Source organism: Hoplias malabaricus, chromosome 2, assembly GCF_029633855.1.
Source record: "Hoplias malabaricus isolate fHopMal1 chromosome 2, fHopMal1.hap1, whole genome shotgun sequence".
NCBI classification, from domain to species: domain Eukaryota; kingdom Metazoa; phylum Chordata; class Actinopteri; order Characiformes; family Erythrinidae; genus Hoplias; species Hoplias malabaricus.
Genome location: NC_089801.1, coordinates 59,453,538 through 59,478,444, shown reverse-complemented (window position 1 = coordinate 59,478,444; position 24,907 = coordinate 59,453,538). Strand labels below are relative to the sequence as shown.

The 24,907-nt window shown below is 38.9% G+C and overlaps 1 long non-coding RNA gene across 1 annotated transcript; it reads left to right on the top strand.

Moving 5' to 3' along the window:
* The first annotated feature begins 2,322 nt into the window (after window positions 1-2,322).
* Window positions 2,323-20,574, top strand: LOC136686640 (uncharacterized). The gene is made up of 3 exons (XR_010800343.1): window positions 2,323-2,431; window positions 2,590-2,694; window positions 20,075-20,574. It is a non-coding gene; the product is annotated as an uncharacterized lncRNA (long non-coding RNA).
* The last annotated feature ends 4,333 nt before the right edge of the window (window positions 20,575-24,907 follow it).

The window sequence follows — 24,907 nt, the reverse complement described above, 5'->3', positions numbered from 1 at the left end:
AGAACTATGCAGAAATCCACCGCTGGAACAAACTAACAGGTGAGTTTCAAACAACTGCTTCAAAGTCTTTCAAAACGGTCCTTTACGTAGATTTCTTTCTGCCACCTCCACCAACTCTATCTGGGGCATACTTTAAACAGAAGGCAACTGCTGCTGAAATGTTTGCCTCTGTTGCATCTGTGGTCATCTGGACACTTTCTATAAGAATAAGTTGCATTTGTAAATCTTTGGGTAATACAGTATACAGTACGAAGTAAAACATTACATTATAGACATTCTTAGAGGCCATTCACATTTTCCACATTCCTAGCCCAGCTGGCTATATTCAGACATAATTGCCAGTAGCTTTTTTAAAAAAAAAAAATATGTCAAAGAATTTAAAAGATATGTATATATATATATATATATATATAAGCCACGTTTCTGATGGTTTTACTCACCGGCTGGAGAGGTTGTAAGAAACAATGGTGGAAAGGGGAAGCCAAGATATATATATATATATATATATATATATATATATATCAGTGGCGATTGCTCTAAGACTGCAAGGGAAGCTCAGCTTCCCCTAAAATGTCAAAAAATACGTGATCAAATATATTCTGTTGTGTGTACATGTCATTGAATAAATATGCACTGCAATGCGCTCAACTTTTGTTCATAATCAGCTTCTTATCACTGGTAAAGACGCGGCTTTCCTCTCAATCATTCGCGCAGATTCACAGTGATGAGTTCAATGGAGAAGCAGCGAAGTGCAGGGAAACGAGACGAGTGATTGGATAAATGCTGGGCTTTGTCCCGCCCATCGGACGCTCAGCGTCTCTGGGGGTCTATGGGGCAGTGGGCTGGCCTCGCTGGCCCGGACGCTCAGCTTCTGCATGATGATTGGATGATCTGTCTGAGGCTGAATCCATTTTTGATTGACAGCGAAATGAGCGAATCAGCGACCCTTTGGTGTAGAGATCCGTTGGAGCATTACATTTTCATTCTGTTCTGAGTTGAACCAGACTTTCTTAAACCTATTAGCGGCATTTTCTTTGTTAAAAACAACTAGCGACAAATCGAGCGTCAATTTCTGGTGGGTTTTTTGTAGCTGCTTGTGTTTGGAGACTGGCTTCTATCACTCTTTCTGACTTCTATCGCAGTTTCTGTCCAGCGGGTGCTGCTGAGCCCCTCCACCGTCACAAAGCACTCACAGGCGGACACACTTCACATGGGCCAAGGCCGTTTAAGCAGCCTAGCTCTGCTGGCCATTGAGAGGACACTAGTCAAGTCCCTGGAAAAGACGTCTTGTTGGTACGACAGGGTCACAGATCATTTCCTTTAAAAGGAACGGAGGGTAGAATTTACGTATAAATAAACCGACACATTTTATGATGTAGGCCGAAATTGAGCTTCCCCTCCTTGAAAGATCAGCATCCGCCTCTGATATATATATATATATTTAATAACAAAGATTACAGATTACAAACAAGATAAGTACAGCCAGTTAGCTGGCGGCATTACAAAGAAGCAGTTATTCTGGTTCTACATAACTACAACAATGAACTTTTGCACAAAAACACACACACACACACACACAATAATAAATTGATGATATAACTACCTGTCTACTAGGAAAACAACTACTTCTGCATCACTTGCGTGCTTTCTGTGCTCTTAGAGTCCTCAATCATTGGAAAGCTCCACTGATATTTACTCTGGTTTGTTCTCTGGCTTAATCCAACTTCTTTTTATGGAATACCAATTTTTATTGAATGACTTTCGTTTCTTTAGTTGTTTTCTAGTGCATGCCGTCGTCTGTTTCTCTGCCACTTTCCAGCGTTCAGTGGTGATTGTATGTATATATGTATGTTTGTATATATGAAGTCACACATACGCAAACTAATACACATGCATGTTAGGTGTCAGGGTGTGGATTTTGGGCAGGTAAGTAGATTGTCTATAAAGCCATTCGATCATTTTCTGCTCATTTTTGATCTAGCTATCGCAGGTGTGTGTTTGAAGCATAAGAAACAATAAATGGAATTGAAATTCTGTATTGTTATTATGTACCCGGTACTTTGAATTTCAGAACTGGTTTCAAATCAGAACCAGGTTTCAACATACAACCCTATGTCTTTTGGCTGCCCACACTGCTGATTCACTCTATTTCAGCTTTGATGGCCCATATAATTGGCTGTTTAAAAAAATATGTTTACAAATCCTATGTGTAGCCAGCGCTATTAATGTGATGGTGGAGAAAAAGGGTCGTTGCACCTTTAAGACTCTCGCGGGAAATGTGTTGAGCCTCGCGAGAGTAGCTGAATTATCGTTTGGTTCATAGTCAGAAGCGCCTGGTAACCAGCTCGGACGGTGTGCAAAGGATCCTTTTTTATGGGCTTTTGAATGTTGTATGTTTTAAAGAGCTTTAGTTAAAGCCTGTGCGGTCAAGGTGAGAAGAGAATTTTAGTTAACTGCAGTGAGTCTGGTATGTAGGGTGGAGGCTTAGTTACAAGTAATGCTTAATACTTCAGAATGGGTATGAAATGGGTTTCTTTTCATTAGGCTCAAAAGCAGTTTTCTTTTTTATGTATTAATTCTCATTTGTAGAAAGTGGACTTCATTCAGCATCTAACAGTGGCTTCTACATTGAGAAGTAATGATGGTGTTCTAACGTGACACTCTTAAGCTGCATTGTGCAGTGGATGAACGCAGGTATGTAAAGTCGTTGAGCTTAGGGTGTTCTTAGAGAGGTTATTTTACGTGAATAGTAAAACGCATTTTTCTTTCTTTTAGCAGAAGTGCTTGGCTAAAGTGATTATTGAGTACTGTCCTTTCTTTCCCAGATTTAGCTTAATTAACAATTTGAAGTGTCCTCTTAAACGGGGGTGTTTGGGGAGAGCAGAGAGCCAAATACCAACATTTTAGAAACTTTGTGAACCGTATTCAGGGACCAGAGTGTTAGGTTGGGTTAATGTGCAGCGATAATTAATTCTGATAACTTAAGGTGGACTGAGGGGTGATTATGGGTCTCTCAAGAGTTTTTTTTTTTTTAGGGTTTTTCCTGTTTAACTGATCGCGTTTTTGTTTGGTTTATTGTATCTTGTGGTTTGTCTTCAAGTGTGCCTTGTCTTTGTTACATTCTGATTTTTGTTTTATTCGGCTTGCACTTAAAGTGCGTGCACCTCTAATGGCTCCACTTGTTTACTTGTTCACTTGTTTATATATTACATCCTTTCACCTGCTGCAATAAAGTGAACATCATCTAATGTATTTTAATCAGATGCACCACAGTGACGTCTAATTATTGCTTACCAGGCAAACTACCTCTCCAAATCATAGAGCTTTGGCACACAGAGGTACAGCAGCTCCAGCACCGTTACACAGAGTTGCTGTTTTCTTGCGTGTGCAAGACCCTGTGCTTCTGTTCCGCTCTGTGTACCCGTGTTTAAGCTGTAGTTCTGTTGTGTGTGTGCCAGTACATGAATCTCTGCTGTTCTGCTTTCTCTTTATCTGATGGATAAAATAACCCTGCTCATGTTCACATCTCAAATACGGGTGATTTATTTTGTGACAGGCAATCTTTGTTTCCCAGCAGGATTACTGTCTTTATCCTTTTGGCTAAATACCAATTAAGTCAGATATTTCAATATATGTTCACACTGTATATATTTACTTTATTTATATTTACTGATTAAAATTACAACTTCCAAGCTGATAATAATCAGGTGTTTACAAGTACTAGGATCAACAAACACCAGTTATAAATGTTCTGTTACATTATATCAAGATATTTAATTTTATGTTAAATTGTATTAAGATATTTGGTATCATACAAGTCATAATTCTGGTATTGTGACAGGAGTAGTCTATTGTAATTATGTTAAATTTAAATTTTTGCAACAGTAAAAATGCAATGTCAACTACCCACTTACTTGCTTCTGGCACTGGGTATGCAGAGCGTTTTTCCTGTGTTGATGGAGTCTGTTGTTGGGAGCTGTTCCCTTCTGTGGACTGCTGAACAAAGTGATCTTGATCTACTCTGTTCTGTTTGTTGAGACAGGCCTCCATGAGAAGATGGTCTGGTCTGCTTTTCTGACGTAGTCTCCTGAATTTGCAGAGGAGCTAAAAGAATCTTAAATTTAATACTTAAGACAAATACTTTAGGTAATTTTACGACTGATTTATGGACAAATCTTACCACTGCAGGTAAACGTCCTCCTATGGTAAATGCAATTCTTATTATCCAAAATGAAGTACATATACTAAATAACAACAACGACCAGAAGCTACAATCCAATACTCTTTTTCTTACATTGTTTCAATAGCAGCTTCACCCACTAAATATACACACAAATGTACAAAGCACTGAGGGGAAATACTGTGTAGTCAAACACAAACAAAACTTTATACTTGCTAGCAAGCTGAACTAGGAGTTGTGTTTGTTTCACATTTTTATTCAGCTTCATATTTTGTTCATTTTCTTCGTTCATTCTGGGAAAACACATTTACGATAAGTTGCCTGTATCACAAGGGAAAAACTTGATAAGTTACACATGGCAGATCTATTGTATATTCATGAAATAATATAAGAATATGAAACCAGATTGTCATTTTAGACCAAATATTTCTAAACTTCAATTTAAGGTACGAACCTGAAGAACCTCTTGATGTAAAGGAAGTTTGTTTCTTCCTGATGAGTGTAAATGGAGAGCCAGAGTTTGATCCCTCAGATAAAGTAGATGATGGAAAGTTTGCATTTTCAGAGTACAGTGTAGATTTTTTCTTTTGAAGATGTTCCAGTTTCCCTGGAGGACCAGGAAGTTCTAGCTCTGTTAAAAAAAGTCTCACTCTTTGTAATGTCGTCATTTTTATAAAGCAAAGGCAATACATAATTTTTCACGTTTTTGTTGCTTTTTTAATTTCTATCTCCTCATGATAAGAAAAAAGAACCAACCTTTAGTACTGTTGACATATTGATCAATCTCTTGATTAACATCAGATTGTACAACACTGTCATGGGTATCACCTAATTCAAGAGACAAATATTAACCAAAAATATGCAGTTCATGAAGGAAATAACAGTGCTCAGAAGGCAATGCATTTAAAATATCAAATAAAAAAAAGTTAAATATTAGGAAAATATTTACTTCATATATTTATAGTTACAACTGTACACTGTAAAGAAAATCAGATTTGAAGTATGTTGGGGGAAAAATACAAGTGATTTCAACTTAATAGCAGCAGATACATTTTTTCTGAATTTTAAATCATCCAAATTTAAAGCCACTCCCTGAGCAGAAAAAAAATATTTTTTAACTGAACTGTTGTTAGCTCTTCTGCATCAGTATTTAACTTGGCATGTGCAGAAACTTCTTCCACAGGTCATCGGGCAATATTTTTAATTCATCGAAGTGGCAAGCCACTGTGACCTTAAAAGAACTACATTAATTTGAAGCTATGTAATTTTTGAAACTTCTGCAAATCTGAACATTTTGACATTATGTGCCATGATATATTCATTGTGATGCTAGGTAGATTTCTAAATATTTCCTCTGACGATGACCATGTTCTTTCCTTTGTTTACTTTGGGCAGTAAGCCTGGGTATGTTAAAGGAACACTATGTAGTATTTCTACCTTCAAATTACAGCTTCTAAATGACCGTGGTGTTCCACGGAGCTGTAATATGGAAAATAGAGCCTATGTGGCTGCTGTGCCGGGCTCTCTACTGGTTATTGGACTAGGTAACTTCTGAATCAGGGGGCAGAGGGCTCTAGCGAGAAATGTGTAACGATTAACAGCACAGATCTCACAGGTGAATGGTTACCTAGCTACAAGAAGAATCTAGTTAGGTATTTTTTCTGGGACATTATAGCAAAAAAGAGCAAGGAGGAGAAAGCGAATGAAAGAGAGAATGAGCGGCTGTAAAAGAATGGACTGAATTTACACAATAGAGTGATCTGAAACAGACATTGGACACAAATTAGAAAAATTTATATTAAAAAATTTTTTTTTGCGGTTTTAGTGATAAGTTTTGTTGACAGAGGTGTTATAATCAGTTATGGAGAGTTACTATGCAGGGAGCCAGGGTTTGAGGCTGCTAACTTTAGCCGGATTAGCTCACTTTGTAGCGTTTACATCGATTCTGGTAATAAGTGATTATTTCTCCGTTTGCTGTGTCAGTAAATTGGCTTTAGTTACATTTTGTGTTTGTGGAGCCCAAGCTTTGTTGAGGACAGTGTTAGAATCAGGTTTTTGAGAGTTATTGATGAACGAGGGTGAGTGGTAGTGATACTTTTTGCAGATTTTTACAGATCCGTAGTTTTACGGTAAACTACGAATACTGGAAGACTGCTAGCATTTCTCCTGCGGTGTTGCTATCAGTGTGTGAAGAGTGGGAGAAGAGGGTTGCATTGACAATCCAACACAATAAGTAGCACTTTGAACACATTTTATAAGTGGTCAGAAACTTGTAAATAACTCATGAAAGAATGAAGTTACGTTAAAAGACAAGCACACCATTATTTTTCTTGTGAAATTCCCAATAAGTTTGATGTCACATGACCCTCTTCCCATTGAAAAAACAAAAGTTGGATCCAAAATGGCCGACTTCAAAATGGCCACCAGGTCACCACCCGTCTTGAAAAGTTTCCCCACTCCCAACCATTCACCAACCATTCCTATTTTATTAAGGTGTATCTATATAAATGGCCCACCCTGTAAATAAAAAAAAAATAAAACACTGTTCAATTAAAATGCAAAAAATTAACAATTTTTCTTTCTCAATATGAATAATAATTCATATTTTGACTATATTTAGCAAGTTCTCACAAGCCAAGGCATAAACTGTTGTCTGTATCTGTAGCGTATACAGTAATGCTCTGGAGATGTTGATGCTTGTATTATGTCTTGTCTAAGGAAGAGAGTTCTTTTACAGAAAAGGGATCAAATTTGCCTTCCTGGAAATAACAGATGCCAGAGATGAGAAAGACCCCTCTGAAAATTTTACAGTGGTATCAAAAGAGACTCTTGCTCTGAAATGGCTTATTTCCCACAGTATTTATGATATTAATTATAAAGCATTTCAAACCTTTGAACTAATATTTTACAAAAGTGCAGAGTTTCATTGCACAATTAATATATAGTAAATATATCTGTGTCTTTATTTAGATTATACAAATTTTTTTTATTTGTTTCCTGCTTTTTCCAACAATTTACACTCTGACTTAAAATGTATTACTAACTAATTTCAGAGCATTTTTAGTGGGCAAATGCAACATGTAATCAGCTTTCCTTCGTATATCAAATTTTGCCAACTTAAAATAATAAGTTATGATTACATATTGAACGAAAATTAGTTGAGGTGAAATAGCAATTCAAGTTTAACTAACCTTGAAACAAAACTGTTATGCCAACTTAAATTTGCAACTGTGGGCAAAAAATTGACCTTAAAATTGACCACCTTAAAAATGGTGATGAAATCTGTTACTTAATTATTTTAAGTTGGAGTCACTACATTTTGTTTTACAGTGTAGAGGAATAGATAAGACAGAAATAGATGGATGGATGAATGGATGGATGGATGCAAAAAAGACTACCTGTCAAACATTCTTCAAATGTCTTGGGTATTCTTCTTCTATTTGCTTCCAGTGGACTTTCTTCAACTTCTGCACTACTCGCGAAATCACAGTTGTCACATTCATTTATGTTATCTGTAAATAAGAACACACATCAAACAACAAGGGTTTTTAATGAATAACAACAATAAAGCAGGTTTATCCTGATACAAAGAGCATGTAACAGGCATTAACAAGGAATGAAATTCATTTTTCATTTACATTCATATACAGACAAAAAAGCTACCTTTTTAGAAGTATGTCTATTTTAAGAACTCGTAAAGCATGTGAATGTAAAGTTCACCAATTTAGTGGACTGCAAAATTGATATAAATGTAACTACCACATCAATCAAGGTGGGATGGAAATGCGTGTTTTGTAACTCAGGCTCTGATATACATGTATCTGTACCTACCAGACCTCATGTTCTCTTTCAGAAGAGGAAATTTTCGCCAACCATCAGATGGTTTGCGGCGTTCACTGAAACATCTTGTTGCATTTGTAACATTTGGCCAATACAGCAACATGTTTTCTGTGTCTACTCAGCTGTATGGCACAGTTCCTTCTTCTTGGCTTTCCTTCTCTTACCACACTACCCTAACCCAAGCCATCCTGAAACCACACAAACTGTCATAAATTAAAACATTAATTTAAAAATCGAAATATATGTACAGATAACTCAAAGTAAGCACGCTTTTTTGCTGAGTAAAAAATACTGCTATAATACTGCCGTTTTCCAAAAATAGGCTAATCTGAGTCATAATGTCAAGACAGCTGCCATAAAATAAAAATCTAATCAGCAACTTGATACATATAAAATACCAGGGATATATAAAACTTTTTAACACTTAAAAGTCTTTGTGAGCAGTTTTTTTCTGCATTTTGTCAATGTCAATGCCGCATTAAGTCAATGGAGGTAGCTAAAAATGAGCAGTGATTCATAGTAGGGTTGGGCAGTATAATGGTAATACCATAATACTGCAGAAGAGGGCTACAGAGAGGGTGTGCTGTGGGAGATCACTGACTGCATATGTCACACTCTGAAAATGGGTGAGGGGTAAAACACAAGCCCAGTCGTCCACCGCAGTGTGAGTTTAGTGCTGTTTGCGCATTAAAAGAGAGATGTATGAAGCTGAAAACAGACAAAACACTGAGAAGAGCTTTCACTGGACTCTGTGACCACAGGTATGAGGCTTTATCTATAAACATTTGTGATTTGAGCCACAGTTCGCTGGAGAACCATCTGCTGTGGTTTACTAAGCTTAGCTGTCCAGCTGTGCTTCTAAACAGTGTAGAACTGTATTATTTCGCTTATTTTCTAACTTTTCTGTTCCTCCACCACCAGTTGCTGAAATGTGCTCTCTGAATAATGTGGAAAACCCTTCACTCAATACAGAGTGATATAGACTCATGCAGCCCGACAGTGCACCGATTATGTTGTTAATCAGAGGTGGAGTAAATATTACATATTTTACACTGAAGTTCTTGAATAAGAAATAATAAACACAAACCAAAAATGCATTATAGATTGTAATACTATTACTACAAACTAATTAGTAATTACCCTTTTAGTCTTTTCGTTCCATGCTGTGCAGTAAAGGCATAAGCACAAATCCTGTTTGATAGGGAAGACAAGCCACTTTATGGTTTATTTCATCAACTTCAAGGAGTCTGCGATGTTTCTGTACTCTCTCCAAATTTCTGATGAACACAATGTTAATAAGCTTGGAGTCACAAGGCACAGTAAAAAAGCTTTTCAGGCTCTTTTGTGAAATTATGTCACAACAAGCTGCCATCATCACGTTTTTCTTTTACAAATGCAAAGTCTTCATTGTGCAAGAGGAAACACCCATTTCTCTTCTCTACTGAAACAAAATGCAAACTTTTATTGCCATCTTCTCTGTGTGACTTTGTGCCATCTCATGTTCAGAAAGTCTGATAGGATTCTTGGCATTTCTCACAAATTTTTCAGACTTTGGAGGTAATTTTCAAAAGGAAAACCAGATATGTCATTGAGAGAGCACTGGAAATGTGTCATCTGACAGATGTTTCAAGCTATGAACATTATACACCAAAAACGATGCTGTGTATATATGCTGGCATTTATCTACAAAATAGTGTAGAAGTTGTTGAGCATAGTCCATGTAAGTCTTCTTTAACAGGAGTCCAGAAGGATTGATACAGCTACTGTTAGGCAGAGAAAATGCTGGTATATGTTCCTGTGCAACACTTTTTTTAAAACTACAGGTCCAGTGTATAGGAAGAATTGCCTAAGCTCTGTTGCTTTCCACCAATCTAGTTCTGTTAGTGGTCTGGGTTGCCGAGCAAATTCAGTTGGCAGCTTTCCAGACAAAGACACAAGAAAAGCTGACAGTCTACATTCAAGTGGTCCTTGTTTTAAAAAGCACAGCATTCTTTTCACAACCCCAAGACATACTAAATGCATATAGTCGAGAGGAAAATCTGTGATGCATCTTACTCCTACATTAAGTAAAGGGATCACTACAACCTGATGATCAACATAAAGTCCATTAGAGAAATCACTATCAGTTCTTAATGGGTATTCTCCCAAGAACACCACTCTTTTGTTCTTATACTCTCCCTTAATTGGACATCTTTCACAGCTGTAGTATCCAGTGTGTCCTTTTACACATTTTAAGAATTCTCGAGCAGGAGCATCAGAAACAAATGCTTTGATGTGTACATGGATTTCTTTGTCATTCACAGTGATTTTCTTTCTCTGTAGTTCTGCATATTCAGTTAAGAAGTCTTCAAGAAAATCATCAACAGAGTTAGGTTTGGATCCACCATAAAAAATTGCCACTACAAATGGTTCAAAGTCACCAAAACAACAGAGGATTGGCCATAACTGAGCATTAGATGATTTGAAAAGAGAAACTCCATCTATGTTCACTAATAGGTCAACAAAGTTTGAACTCTTCAAAAATGTGATGTTCCGGGCAAGAATTTTCACAACAGAGCACTCGATCCCCAAGTAAAACCACCACATTTGTCCTTGGGCAGGATTCGACGAGGTGTTTTCAGTAATGTCCTTGAATCCTTCAATACGTCTGAACCTTCATCCTTCAAAATATCCAACAATTCATCAATTTGGTTTCTTCCACATGTACTTTTTGTAGCCCAAGAAGCAAGTTTTTCTTGAAAGGTTACCTCATCTTCAATGGCATGTTCTCCCTCTTCTTCATTTGACACATTTTCTCTGTATCCAAAATCTGAAACTGCATCACTGAGTTCATCCATTTCATTTGAAGTACTATTTCCTTCTGCTGTTAAAACTTCACTTGCATTGTCAACATCACACTGACTGAAGTCTAAATTTTCAGGGCAATCATCTTCACTGCTACATTCCAGGGCAATTGCTGTAGCTTCTGAGCGAATTTTTTCACCAGCGCCTCAGAGAAGACATGCCATGTTCTACAAAAAAACCCAGTAGTTAGGTCTACAACAATGCCACAGTTTTAAAATTCACAGCGTTTTTTACCAACAGAACAATCAAAGGTAAATAGGCTAATTAATTTTATGAAAAAACAACCCTTATCCCCCAAGTAGTAACTGCATTTGAAAGTTCAGATCTATTCAAAGAATAGGGCTGTTGTGATTTGTTGACACAATCAATGATGCTGACTGCAATATTTTAAATCTATGCTAGGGCTGGGCAGTATATTGACATATTAAAATATATCAGGATATAAACAGAGCAGGATATGGAGTAAGGCTATATCTTTTATATCGATATCTGAAGTTTTTAAATCAGTCAGACACTTTTAGGCAGCAGACCGTGTTTCTTTTTGTGCATCTCAATTTGAACTGCATATGCGCAAACCCAAACATACAGCGCCTTCCATAATTACTGGCACCCCTGGTTAAGAAGTGTTCTTTGGCTTAATTATTATTCATTATAAATTATTATATTTTTTAAAATAATATAGGACAACTGTAACCGGTGGCTTCTTCTTATTTTCTCTGCGTTGTGTTGGTTAATAATGACCGGACCACCGACGTGTTTTGAAGTGCATCTCCATTTATTGGATGAGAAAACTGACAAAACAATGATCAAAATATCACACTCCGGTTAGCGGTCACTCATTCTAAGCCCCGCTCCCGCCAAATGCCACAGAGAAAAGGGGGGGGGCAGTGCGCACAGTAATGTACTGAATACTGCAACTGATTATATAAAACATACCTGACAAAACAATGATCAAAATATCACACTCCGGTTAGCGGTCACTCATTCTAAGCCCCTACACAAACCAAACAAAGATATTGTTTATTACAGATGGTTTAAAAATTACTCAACTTCCCAAACTTTCACTCACCGCTCCCGCCAAATGCCACAGAGAAAAGGGGCGGATGGGCGCGAAACTACACCTTATATAGGGGCTGTCCCCAGAAACCAAACGTAGGGGTACCAAAAAATCAAAAGAAAGGTTCCACACACTAACTGGAGTTACACAGACACGTCAGGTGAATTACATAAACAAATAAATTTTGTGAAATTATACATAAATAAACATGAAAATAACATATAAAGACAGACTTTAACTGAACACTATTAACAAGGAATTGGCATTGTTACATTCACCCCCCTAGAATTACACAAAATTTTGGGTCGTAGAACAAAACTACACCCAGCAAAAAAAACAATCTTCAGGCAGAGCGAATCAACATCAAAAGCTTCCTACTCAAAGGATAGGAGAGCTAAAAGCTTGCTTGGCGCCCAGCAAAACCTATAGCGCTCCACAAATAACGTGCGGTGCCTCATACACCGCACATTCTCATGCCAGACAAAAGATGGCAAATGACAAAGATGTACAAATAGCAGCATGTCAATAATGAAATGCATAAAAACAATCATGTAATATGCCAAGAAACAGAAACAAACAAAAAAAATAAAAAATAAAGTTAAAGACATGAAACTCAAGGGTTACACATGGAGAACCGCAGCAGAACTTGGCTCCACCCCCAGAACAGACTCAAGTTGTGTCATGGACTCAATTAAGCGGCAAACTGGCCGAATAACCCTGCCAAAACTTGTTGTTAATCGGTCTACCGCATCAAGTCCCCGAGGAGGAATATGGTAGACATGCAACGGTGGCTGCTTAGGAGCAGGGGAAACAGGTGGTATGTCTGTAGCAGTAGGACCAACTGGAGCTGGGGTGGCCACAGCAGCAGGAGGAGATGGACTGTCTGGACCAAGTGGCTCATCTAAAGAGGACTGCTCACTGACCCAAGCAGCAGTTCGGTCACCATTTCAGTCACTAACCCCAGAGAGAGAACCAGCAAGGGAAGGTTCAGCTGTTGATGCAGCAGTGTTCAGTCCAGACATCTCAGTCGCATTCCAGTCAGATGGAGGGGCATTGCTCACATCACAGTCAGGCGAGGGCACACCTGCTTCATTACTGTCCGGAACTCCACTCAGGGGCAAGAAGCTGACCTGTAGCAGCAGGTTGCGGTGGACTACACGTTCATGTCCATCTGGATGCCTGATCCGATAGATGTGTAAAGCAGGCTTTGAAGCCACCACAGTGTAGACAACCGGCTCCCACTTGTCAGAAAGCTTCCGTTTCCCTCGGGCAGCTTTGTTTGCCAGCAGGACCTTATCGCCAAGTGACAGAGGCAGACCTTTGACCCGTTTGTTGTATTGGTCACGTTGATGTTTTTGCACAGCTGTGCAGTTCTTTTGAGCCAGAGTCATTGCCCAGTGCAGGTCCCCCAAAAGAGATTTAACATAAGCATTGTAGTCACACACAGTCTCATCATGGAGTACATTCTTGAACATCAGGTCAACCGGCAGTCTGGGAACCCTCCCAAACATCAGATAGAATGGTGCAAATCCAGTGGTCTCATGAATGGTGCAATTATAGACAAAAGTCATTGTTTGAATCATCTGCGGCCATTTCTGTTTGGAGTGAGGGGGCAGGGCTCTCAACATGTTACCCAGGGTTCGGTTAAACCTTTCTGTATTGCCATTCCCCATAGGGTGGTATGGTGAGGTATGTGACTTATCAACCCCCGACAACTTCAGGAGCTCGGCAATAAGCTCGCTTTCAAAGCTCGCTCCTTGGTCAGAGTGCAAGCGCTGGGGAAAGCCGTAAACGCAAAAGAAATTGTCCCACAGCTTCTTGGCAACCTTTTTGGCAGTCTGGTCCCGACAGGGAAAGGCATGAGCAAGCTTGGTAAAATGGTCCGTGACGACCAGAACATCCACTGACCTGTTGTTACAGACCTCCGCAGACCAAAAGTCCACACACACAAGTTCCAAAGGAGCAGAGGTCTTGATGTTTTCCAGTGGGGCTCTGGCAGAAGGTTCAGGAGTTTTACTGAGGACACATCTTTGACAATTCTTCACATGGTCTCGCACATCTTTCTCCATACCAGACCAGAAGAAGCGCTGACGAGCCAGAGAGAGTGTGCGGGGCTGACCTTGATGACCAGCATGATCATGAACACCGGATAGTGCATCGGCCTTCAGAGACTCAGGCACGACAAACTGAAACCTCCTGTGCTTGGTTAAAGGGTCCTTTTTGACCCGGTAGAGAATCCCACTCATAAGTGTCAACCTGTCCCACTGCTTCAGGATCCTCAGGGTCGTCTGACTCTCATTATAGCGCTCCCGTCTGGAGGGTCTGCGCTTCCTCTCAACATAATGAGCAACTCTGGAGATTACTGGATCTTTCTGCTGGCATGACTGAAGATCAGTGAGCGACAAAAAGGGCCACATATCCTGACCAGCAGGCTCCAAGGAGGTGAGATGGTCAGCAAGGTAGGCTGCCCGTTGTCTCGAAGCTGTGTCCCACTCTTCGAATGAGGAGAGAAGGGAGGAGACATCCTCCTCAGATAGTGAGCTGTCAACTGCAGCAGAGGTAGAGGGGTCCTCCATTGACTGTGGCTGGCAAGTCAAGCGGAAAGTGTCCTGCACTTGTCCGTCACGAATATCCTGAGCCTGTTTTAACAGCTCAGAGTAAGGGACGCACAACAGCCGTCCCTGCAGAGGTTTTACAAAGGGGTCCCTGCTGAGAGCATCTGCCACCACATTCAGACGACCAGGAATGTGTTTGATCTCAAAGCAGTAAGGGGCCAGTTTGGAGACCCACCGCTGCTCACAAGCATCAAGTTTGGGTTTTGTTAGGATGTATGTCAAAGGGTTATTATCAGACCATACAGTGAACCTGTGACCCTTGAGCCAGTGGCTGAATTTGTCACAGACAGCCCACTTAAGGGCTAAGAACTCTAGCCTGTGAGCAGGATAATTTGCTTGGCTTCGGGAGAGAGATTTGCTGGCAAAAGCAATTGGCCTTGCTCTGTCCTCACCAGCAGGCACCTGGGACAGGACAGCACCCAGACCATCCAGGGAAGCATCGGTGGAAAGGATGAAAGGCCTGTCAAAACCAACACTTAATGTGTTAATGGTTAATAATGACCGGACCACCGACGTGTTTTGAAGTGCATCTCCATTTATTGGATGAGAAAACTGACAAAACAATGATCAAAATATCACACTCCGGTTAGCGGTCACTCATTCTAAGCCCCGCTCCCGCCAAATGCCACAGAGAAAAGGGGGGGGGCAGTGCGCACAGTAATGTACTGAATACTGCAACTGATTATATAAAACATACCTGACAAAACAATGATCAAAATATCACACTCCGGTTAGCGGTCACTCATTCTAAGCCCCTACACAAACCAAACAAAGATATTATTGTTTATTACAGATGGTTTAAAAATTACTCAACTTCCCAAACTTTCACTCACTGCTCCCGCCAAATGCCACAGAGAAAAGGGGCGGATGGGCGCGAAACTACACCTTATATAGGGGCTGTCCCCAGAAACCAAACGTAGGGGTACCAAAAAATCAAAAGAAAGGTTCCACACACTAACTGGAGTTACACAGACACGTCAGGTGAATTACATAAACAAATAAATTTTGTGAAATCATACATAAATAAACATGAAAATAACATATAAAGACAGACTTTAACTGAACACTATTAACAAGGAATTGGCATTGTTACACAACAATGCAAAAAATTTAGTTTAGCTTTAATTTAAGTGCCTTTATTTGGTGGGGAAAAAATCACACATTAAGAAAAATCCATCCATCCATTATCTGTAACCGCTTATCCAATTTAGGGTCGCGGGGGGTCCAGAGCCTACCTGGAATCATCGGGCGCAAGGCGGGAATACACCCTGGAGGGGACGCCAGTCCTTCACAGGGCAACACAGACACACACACATTCACACCTACGGACGCCAATCCACCTGCAACGTGTGTTTTTGGACTGTGGGAGGAAACCGGAGCACCCGGAGGAAACCCACGCGGACACGGGGAGAACACACCAACTCCTCACAGACAGTCACCCGGAGCGGGAATCGAACCCACAACCTCCAGGCCCCTGGAGCTGTGTGACTGCGACACTACCTGCTGCGCCACCGTGCCGCCCTTAAGAAAAATCTTTTGAATGAAATCATGTGCCACAAGACAGCACTTAATCTTCTCCTATAACTCTTCACAAGATGAGAGAATACAGAAAGAGGGATCTTCGACCATTCCTTTTTGTAAAATTGTCCAGAGTCCTGGGTCTTCTACCTATACACTCTCCTTTTCAGCTCACCCCACAGGTTTTCTATTGGGTTTTCTATTGAGGTCTGGGGACTGAGATGGCCATGAGAGGAGCTTGATTTTGTGCCTTGTGAACCATTTTTGAGTAGATTTGGCCACGTTTAGTGTCATTATCTTGCTGAAAGACCCAGTGATGACCCATCTTCAGCTTTCGGGCAGAGACCACTAGATTCTGATTCAAACTGTCATGATATTTCAAAGAGTTTATGATCCCATGTATCCTTACAAGGTTCCCAGGTCCTTTGGAGGAGAAACAGGCCCACAGCAGTGGGCATGCGGTGTTTTTCTGCGAACTCATCCTTGGTGTTATGCCAGACCCACTTAGAGCGTTTGTTGCCAAAAAGCTCTATTTTAGTCTCATCTGACCAAAGCAATCCCAGTTAATATCCCAGTACCACTTGGAAAACTCATTTATGCTTGGCAAACCCGTTTACGCTTATGAGTATAACTCAGAAAAGGCTTTCCCCGTGCATGCCTGCCAAACAGCTTATTGGCATGTAGATAGCACCTGATTGTTGTTTGGGAGACCTGGTAATACCAACATGCTACCATTTGATTAAATTCTATTACAGTGAGTTTTCGAGTACTTTTTATGTCTCATACTATCCTCCTCACTGTGCGTGGTGGCATGGTACACTTGCGTACTCTTCCAGGTTTGTTTGTCACAGTTCCAGATGTTTTGAACTTTCTGATGATTGGTCTGACTGTAGATAAGGGCAACTGCAGGTGAGTGGCTGTTTTCTTGTAGCCATTACCTGATTTATGAAGGTCGACGCACATCTGCCTTACTTAAATAGTGTGTTCTCTTGTCTTTCCCATGTTTAAGAATGAGTAAGAGAAATAGGCCTCAGTGTAACTCCATATTTATACCCCAGGGAAACAGGAAGTGATGAATTACTAATTAAAGGTTCCTAGATACGTAGATCCACTTTATACACTACAGTAGAAATGACAAATGTTTCAAATACTTTGTTAAGGAATTGTTAAGTGTGTCAATAATTGTGGAACAGGTCATTTTTATGGGAAATAATTATTTCTTAGTCAGGATTTTTTCTTTATTTTTTTTTCACTTGAGTTAAAGGTTGCTTTTTTCTATTTTTTTTTTTTCAGAATAAGATTATGCTTCTGCAATAAAAAATATTTATTTTAAGGCTTTTAACACATTTTAACTAGGGGTGCCAATAATTATGGAGGGCACTGTATGTAATGTATAGAACCAGAGTGTTGTTACCAATCACCCTATATCTGGACACTAAAATATGCGTTCTATACAGGTTCAAACATGTTTAATCTGTATTTTTGAGGTCACACTATTAACACACACATAGCGCTAGCTCTGCTTTAGATATGTTTTGTGGCTGCAGGTAGGAAAAGAGTGGATTGGGCTCTATGTGAAGCACTAATGGATTGGCATAGGATATTTTGCATCATATCCAATGCATGAATATAATAACTTCAATTCATATCTTATTGTAATCAATGAACAATTTAAAATAATACAGTTATTTTAAACTGGTAATACAGTACTTGCTAAATACATGGACAGATTCTACTTTGCCATTGTTCTTTGCCAAACGCTACTGATAGGCACTGGCAGTCCTGATGGAAGTTGGCATAGTAAATGTCTGACAACAAAAATATTTTATCTGATTGACTACAGTCAAAAAGGACTTAGTGCCTACTGGTCCCCCAACACCTGCGTTCCTTTTTTTGTTTTCAGAAACTTGTCAAACCTAACAGATACTGGCCTGCCCAATTAGGACTGCGCATGCACAGACCTTAACACATGTAGCTTATAGTAGCAGAAAGATTGTTTTCGAAAGCAGAGGGGGCTTTAATTATCTTGAAAAATGAGTAACCTTAAACACACAAACATAAGATAGTTGTTCCTCACTGTCCTTTACAGTTTTAAACTACTGGAGCACCGGCATTGTGTGTGTATTTACTGCTGAAAATATTTGTGTATGGCGGCACGGTGGCGCAGCAGTTAGTGTCGCAGTCACACAGCTCCAGGGGCCTGGAGGTTGTGGGTTCGATTCCCGCTCCGGGTGACTGTCTGTGAGGAGTTGGTGTGTTCTCCCCGTGTCCGTGTGGGTTTCCTCCGGGTGCTCCGGTTTCCTCCCAGGGTCCAAAAACACACGTTGGTAGGTGGATTGGCGACTCAAAAGCGTCCGTAGGTGTGAGTGCGTGAGTGAATCTGTGTGTGTCTGTGTTGCCCTGTGAAGGACTGGCGCCCCCTCCAGGGTGTATTCCTGCCTTGCGCCCGATGATTCCAGGTAGGCTCTGGACCCACCGCGACCCTGAATTGGATAAGCGGTTACAGATACTGAATGTATATTTGTTGAGGCAATAATTCAAATACATTTCCAGAACACATAGGTTTGGTTATTTTATTTACATGTGCAACATGTAGCCAAATATACACTGTTCTTAAAAGCACTTTATTACTGACACTGCAGGTCTGTAAGTTAATGAAGTCATTTGACTTGTACTTCAGTCTTTATTTTGATAAATAAAAATGTTTTTCTTTATCTTGTTTAGTTTTGATTTACAATTGAGTTTTTTTCACACATTTTCACAAAATGTACAATCGTGGGGAAAAGTTAAGATACCCAATGAAAACTTTGTCTTATATTGTGATTTTTCCATATCGCCCAGCCCTAATCTACACACTGTTTTCCCCTCTTTTTTATTATGCATATTAATATTCCTCTATCATCGCTTTTCCTCAACACTGCTGCATGCAACATGATGTCACTTGTTTTGGTCCCCAGTGGTGCTTCTTCAGGAAAACATAAGAAATGGTGACACCAGCAGTCAGAGACAATTTAAGAAGAGCTTTCTAAAGGTTTTAAAGACCAACATATCTATAGACGTATTTCAGACTGGCACTAAACGAAAAGGTGTTTTGTACGTTGACACTAACGTACAAATTGTTCACGTATGTTCAATGGCACTAACACAATGTATGAGCACTGAAGAAGAAAGCAACAAGACCTATTCTGGAAGAGGGACCATAAAGTCTCTGGAGTGATAACCATGTTTTTACTGTTGGTGAGGACAATGTTTTTAAATTCGTTGTCCTTGTAAATGCTATATAAATACATTATTAAAGCCATAAAGTCATCTGACTGCTAACTTAGAATTTCGAAGAAGTGTTGGAAAGCTTTTAAATGGAAGCAATGTTGAAATAAAAATATGAACATTATTAAACAGTAATAAATAGTTTTGCATTGTTTTTATTTGAAAATGATTAAAAGAAATTTGGATCTCTTTAGGAGATGCCAGGCTGACTTGTTTAAATAGTTAGAAGATTAAGCAGTAATACATTTGGTATAGCCTGTCAAACATTATAAACTACTTTATATATATATATATATATATATATATATATATATATATATATATATATATATATATTTTAAATATAAACTAGGAAGCTTCATATGAAAATCATTTATACACTTCACAGAAATACTTGTAAATGTGAACAGTGTACATTTATTCCCTTCTGTGATATATTGTCTTTTATTTCTACATATTGTTTCCAATGATGTAGTTGGCACGATATTTGCAGACTCCAGATAAAAAAAGTACATAAAATACTCCAATAAACTAATTTTTTTAAGTCTTGCATGAGTAAATGTTTATATTAATGCTTTTACCTGTACTCAAATAAATGAACACAAAAGTAACAATACTTTTTATAAACAGATTTCATAAAGATTTCATAAAGAGTAGTTATTATAATATTATGATGCTAAAGAAAACGTTGCATTATAAATTATTAAGCACACTTAATTTAGTTTAATACGTATTACCTTTACTATGTTTCAGGTGCACCCCTGCAGAAGCTGAGTTTAAACAAGCTGAGAGATTAAAGAATTTAAAGTTTCCAGAGCCTACCTGGAAACATTGGGCGCAAGGCAGAAATATACTCTGGAGGGGGCACCAGTCCTTCACAGGGCAACACACACACTCCCACTTTTGAGTCACCAATCCACCTACCAACGTGTGTTTTTGGAATGTGGGAGGAAACCCACACAGACACAGGGAGAACACACCAAACTGCTCAAAGACAGTCACCTGGAGCTGGACTCGAACCCACAACCTCCAAGTCTCAGGAGCTGTGTGACTGCGACACTACCTGCTGAGTTACACACAAGTCTCTCTGACTCTGGAGAGGGTCTGAATTACTCCACAGTTCATTTTAACAAGACAGGCAGAAGGCTCAGACACTGTAACCACGGCAACTGCCAACAAACAGCAAGAATCCTGAGAATATGCTACTGTCAGACATTAGCAACGGTGTCTAGGTTAGCATGCTACATATTAGCAACCACTGTCAAGAAAAATAGATGAACAAAAGTTTTAACATAAAAAAAATATATAAAAATAAAAAATAAAGGCTTTAACACAGAAATGGCAACATTGAGAAAGTTTTTATTATACTTTATTATTTATTTATTTATTTATTTATTTATTTATTATTTTTGGGGGGACACCGAAAGAATCAAACTGCTTTGTCTCTGAATTAACCAGTTTAGAATGTGGCCATGTTTAAATCGGTCAGAGCAGAGCAGTCAGAATCATCCAGAGCAATAGGGGTCAGTATCAAGGATACTTCAAAACTTGGAGATAATATCTAATTGAGTTTTAGACATTTTAGATCTATGTTAATTTAATTTTTTCCAAACATCAGTAGCTCCTTATCTAATATTAAAATGTGATCATGTGATGATGAATAGACTTATGGAAAAGCTCTTAAATGCTTAAATGACTGATTTCTTCAGCCAGCAATGGTAACAGCTCTAACAACTGCGGTGCTCACAGCAAAGCCGACAGGAAAGCTGTTCCGGTTTTTACTGAGATCTTTAAATTCTCTCTTTCACTGGGGGTCATTTCATCCTTCTTTGAACAGTCCATCTTTGTGCCTGTCCCAAAGAAAGCTCAGCCAACCTGCCTCAATGATTATCGCCCTGTAGTTCTAACATCAGTGGTGACACAATTATTACCTTCATACTCACCACCAAGCTGGACTTCATCCATCCCTGCATCACTGGACGTCCAGCCAAGTAGTACAGGTGGGCAATCATCTCTCACTCTCTCTTTTTTTTGCACTGCATTAATTTGCACATTCAGATGCACATTATACACTTTAATCTACATCTGTGTGCCATATGCACAGCTCACATTGTATACTTGTATAATTTTATACATTTTTTCATGCATCTTTGTTATGCAGTTTTAGCTTTAATTCTTTTTAGTTTAGTATTATTCCAAGAATGTCTACATATTTTATGCATCTATTTTTTATTTACTATTTTTCTAACCCTTTTTTTAGTTAATGTGTGTGTGGTCAGTCATCAAAGCATTTCACTGCAAGATGCACCATGTATATCTATGTATGTGACAAATAAACCTTAACTTGATTTGGTTTACATAGTGGTCCAGCCACTGTCTGTCACTGATACTAATTTCATGCTCTAGGTGGCAGTATATGACCTACATCGTTGACCCCACTCATGTAACAAATATAAATTAATGTTGAAAACTGCAGTAGGAAAGTGTCAAATAAAGTGTCCAAACATGTCAAAGAACATATACCACATGGCACAGAACAAATGTTCCTAAAAACAGTGCAGTAACAGAAAATTATTCTTGCTTAATCATTACTGCTAAATGGTTTAATAATAAATAATAAACTGTTAACTAACATGCGTAACAAGTTATAAATGACTTATTAATGATTTGTCAACTTTTGCAAGTTCAAAAAAGTGTCTCACAAATGTTCTTCACAATCTTCTTGATAAATGGGGTTAACACTTTCTTTCATGTAATTCAAAAAGGGAAGTGGGCAGTTAATCTTTTTCTACAGATAAAACTGAAGAAAAAAACAAAACAAACAAACAAACAAACAAACAAAACAGTACAGATGCAGACTCAGTGAGACAGAAATGAGTGTGTGTGTGTGTGTGTGTGTGTGAGAGAGAGAGAGAGAGAGAGAGAGAGAGAGGAGCTCTGAGATCTGTGTGAAGTGCAGTAGAGCTGGTGTGGATCTGTGAGATCAGAACTCAGAATGAAGACCCTCCTCATCTTCAGCCTCTACCTGATCTCAGGTAAGAAACACACTTCTAAATCTTCAGCTCTATCAGCAGTGTCACATCTAGCCTTTCTTCACAAGGACATTCCTCCTCTTTTAGCAGCTGCTGGAGGATCCAGGAGAGTGAAGGCATTTTCAGGAGGAGCAGTCCTCATCAAGTGCAGATATGAGAAACAATACACATCAAACACAAAGTATTTCTGTAAGGGTTTAGTGTGGACCTGTGCTGACCAAATCAAGACAGATGTTAAAAATAAGTGGGTGAAATCAGGAAGATTCTCACTGTTTGATGACACCAGTGCTGCAGTTTTCTGGGTGAAGATCAGAGACCTCACTGTTGAAGATTCTGGAACATTTCAGTGTGTGTCTGATATAAACTGGAGTCGTGACAGCTACACCCCTGTGGAATTGAATGTAGAGGAAGGTGAGTGTCTCCGTCCTCTTAATGATCTGAATCCTCCAGCTTCAGTTTGGTAAGTTGCTCCAGTTACAGTAAGAGAAAACACATAAAAGCCCATAAAGAACCATATTCCGGAACTGTGTTCTCACAGTGTTTATCTTCACAGCTTTAAAGAGATGTTTAGTGTCAGTGCATGTTTTCCTTTCGCACATATATTTATTTTTAACTTAACGATACTTAAGGCAATAAGCTGAATTTGCTTACTTCACTAAATGGTGGCATTCCGGGTAGGCTCCTGACCCACTGTGACACTGAACTGGATTAGGGTTACAGACAATGAAAGAATGAACGAATAGTCAAAATATGGCAGCTGTTTTCTGTTCATTATTGACAAGTCCACAATATGGAAATAAAATCATTGTGGATTAGTTGTGAAAATGGAGATGTGAACACCATCTGTAAAAACTCACAATCCATCAGCGATGCACTCAGCCTTTTTTGAAGAGTACTAATCGATGGATGTGATAATAACATATCTGTTAAAAATGGTAATACATTGATAGAAAATGGAAAATATTATCTAATATTATATGATGATGTACAGCAGACTTTCACAGTGCACATCAGTGATCGGAGACTTTGGGGAATTCGGCAAACTTTATTTTTTTCTGTTAAATCATAAAATAAGAACTGTATTTAAATTTGAATTGACTGTGCTATCCACATCCTTTTCATTTGACTGTTGTTTTTTTCTCATGACTGTTAATGATTGACAGTTTCAGATTATAATAGGACCGTCAGTGTGACTGGCCGTGCTGGAGGGAGTGTGAAAATCAGCTGTAATTACCCACAATCCCTCAAGAATTATCCAAAGTTTCTCTGCAGGAGTGTGGGCAGTGGTGAATGTTTTTATAAAACACCTGTTAAAGAAAGTGAAAAATGGATAAATCAGGGAAAATACTCACTGCATGACGACAGAGCAAAGAACACCCTCAGTGTGATCATCAGTGATGTGAGAGAGGGAGACTCTGGTGAATTCTGGTGTGGAGCTGAATCAGACTGGGAAACTGATAATGGATACAAGCTCTACATCACACACATCAACCTCACAGTGACCGGTGAGTAAAGAGTCACTTTGGGTAGTTTATGGACAGTGATATATAAACGTTTAACTGGCCTGAAACCAAGAAACCATAGTATCAAACTTGGATGGGAGACATTTTCCTGGGTAAACTTGGAATGCTGTTGGATGTGGTGTTGGAGCCAAAAGGGGGCACTGTCCCTGTGGTCAGTGTGGATCTCAGTTTGGCCTCATTAATGAGACCTAGATTAAAAATATGACCAACTGCATGTAATTTGCGAGTAAATGGCATTCCCGAAAATTCCAACAGATTCATGAACGCTGCGTAAATATAAGATTTTTTAGTAGAATGTGTGTATGTTAGTGAATAACAAATGTTCAAAAACTGGGAGGAGGTGCAAATTCCTTTGTAATTAACATAGAATTTCCATAATCTCCTCCCATGAATTTCAAAAGCCCACCTATAAAGAAGCGCTACGACTGAGGAATCACAACAAGAACCCTTAAAAATCTCTTCAGAAAAGCTAAAGAATACTAATGTTCTGAGTACAAACCAACATTTTATTAAAATGCATTCAAATCTGCAGCTTTGATTTCCATTCTATGTATATTTTTCTCAATATGGGGACTCATAGTGAGGCATTAAACTGATTGTCAAAAGGCTGAGTTCAGTACTGAGCAAAAGTTTTTGGCACCTGAGAGAATTAGGTTTTAGAAGTTAACTAACACCATTATTACAGTACGTAGTATGTTCTGTTTGTGAATGTATTAGTTCAACATCCCCCAATGTGGCAGTGCAGTTTTATATGAGGTTATCTTTATGCTAAATAAAGTGTGCTGTTGATTTAACAAATCCATACAATCAAGGAGAACATCTGGAAACAAACTGTGTTCTTCCCACTCGCTCACAACACACATACTTTTAGAAAAGAATATCCTATTTTGTTACTTTTATACAAGCATCACTCTTATTTAGAATATACATTATATTAAATAACAATCATTTTACGGGCATTTGCACAAACATTTGCACATTACTGCTGTTTGTCCTACACAATTCTGCTAAAGTTGTGGGAAGCTGCACGG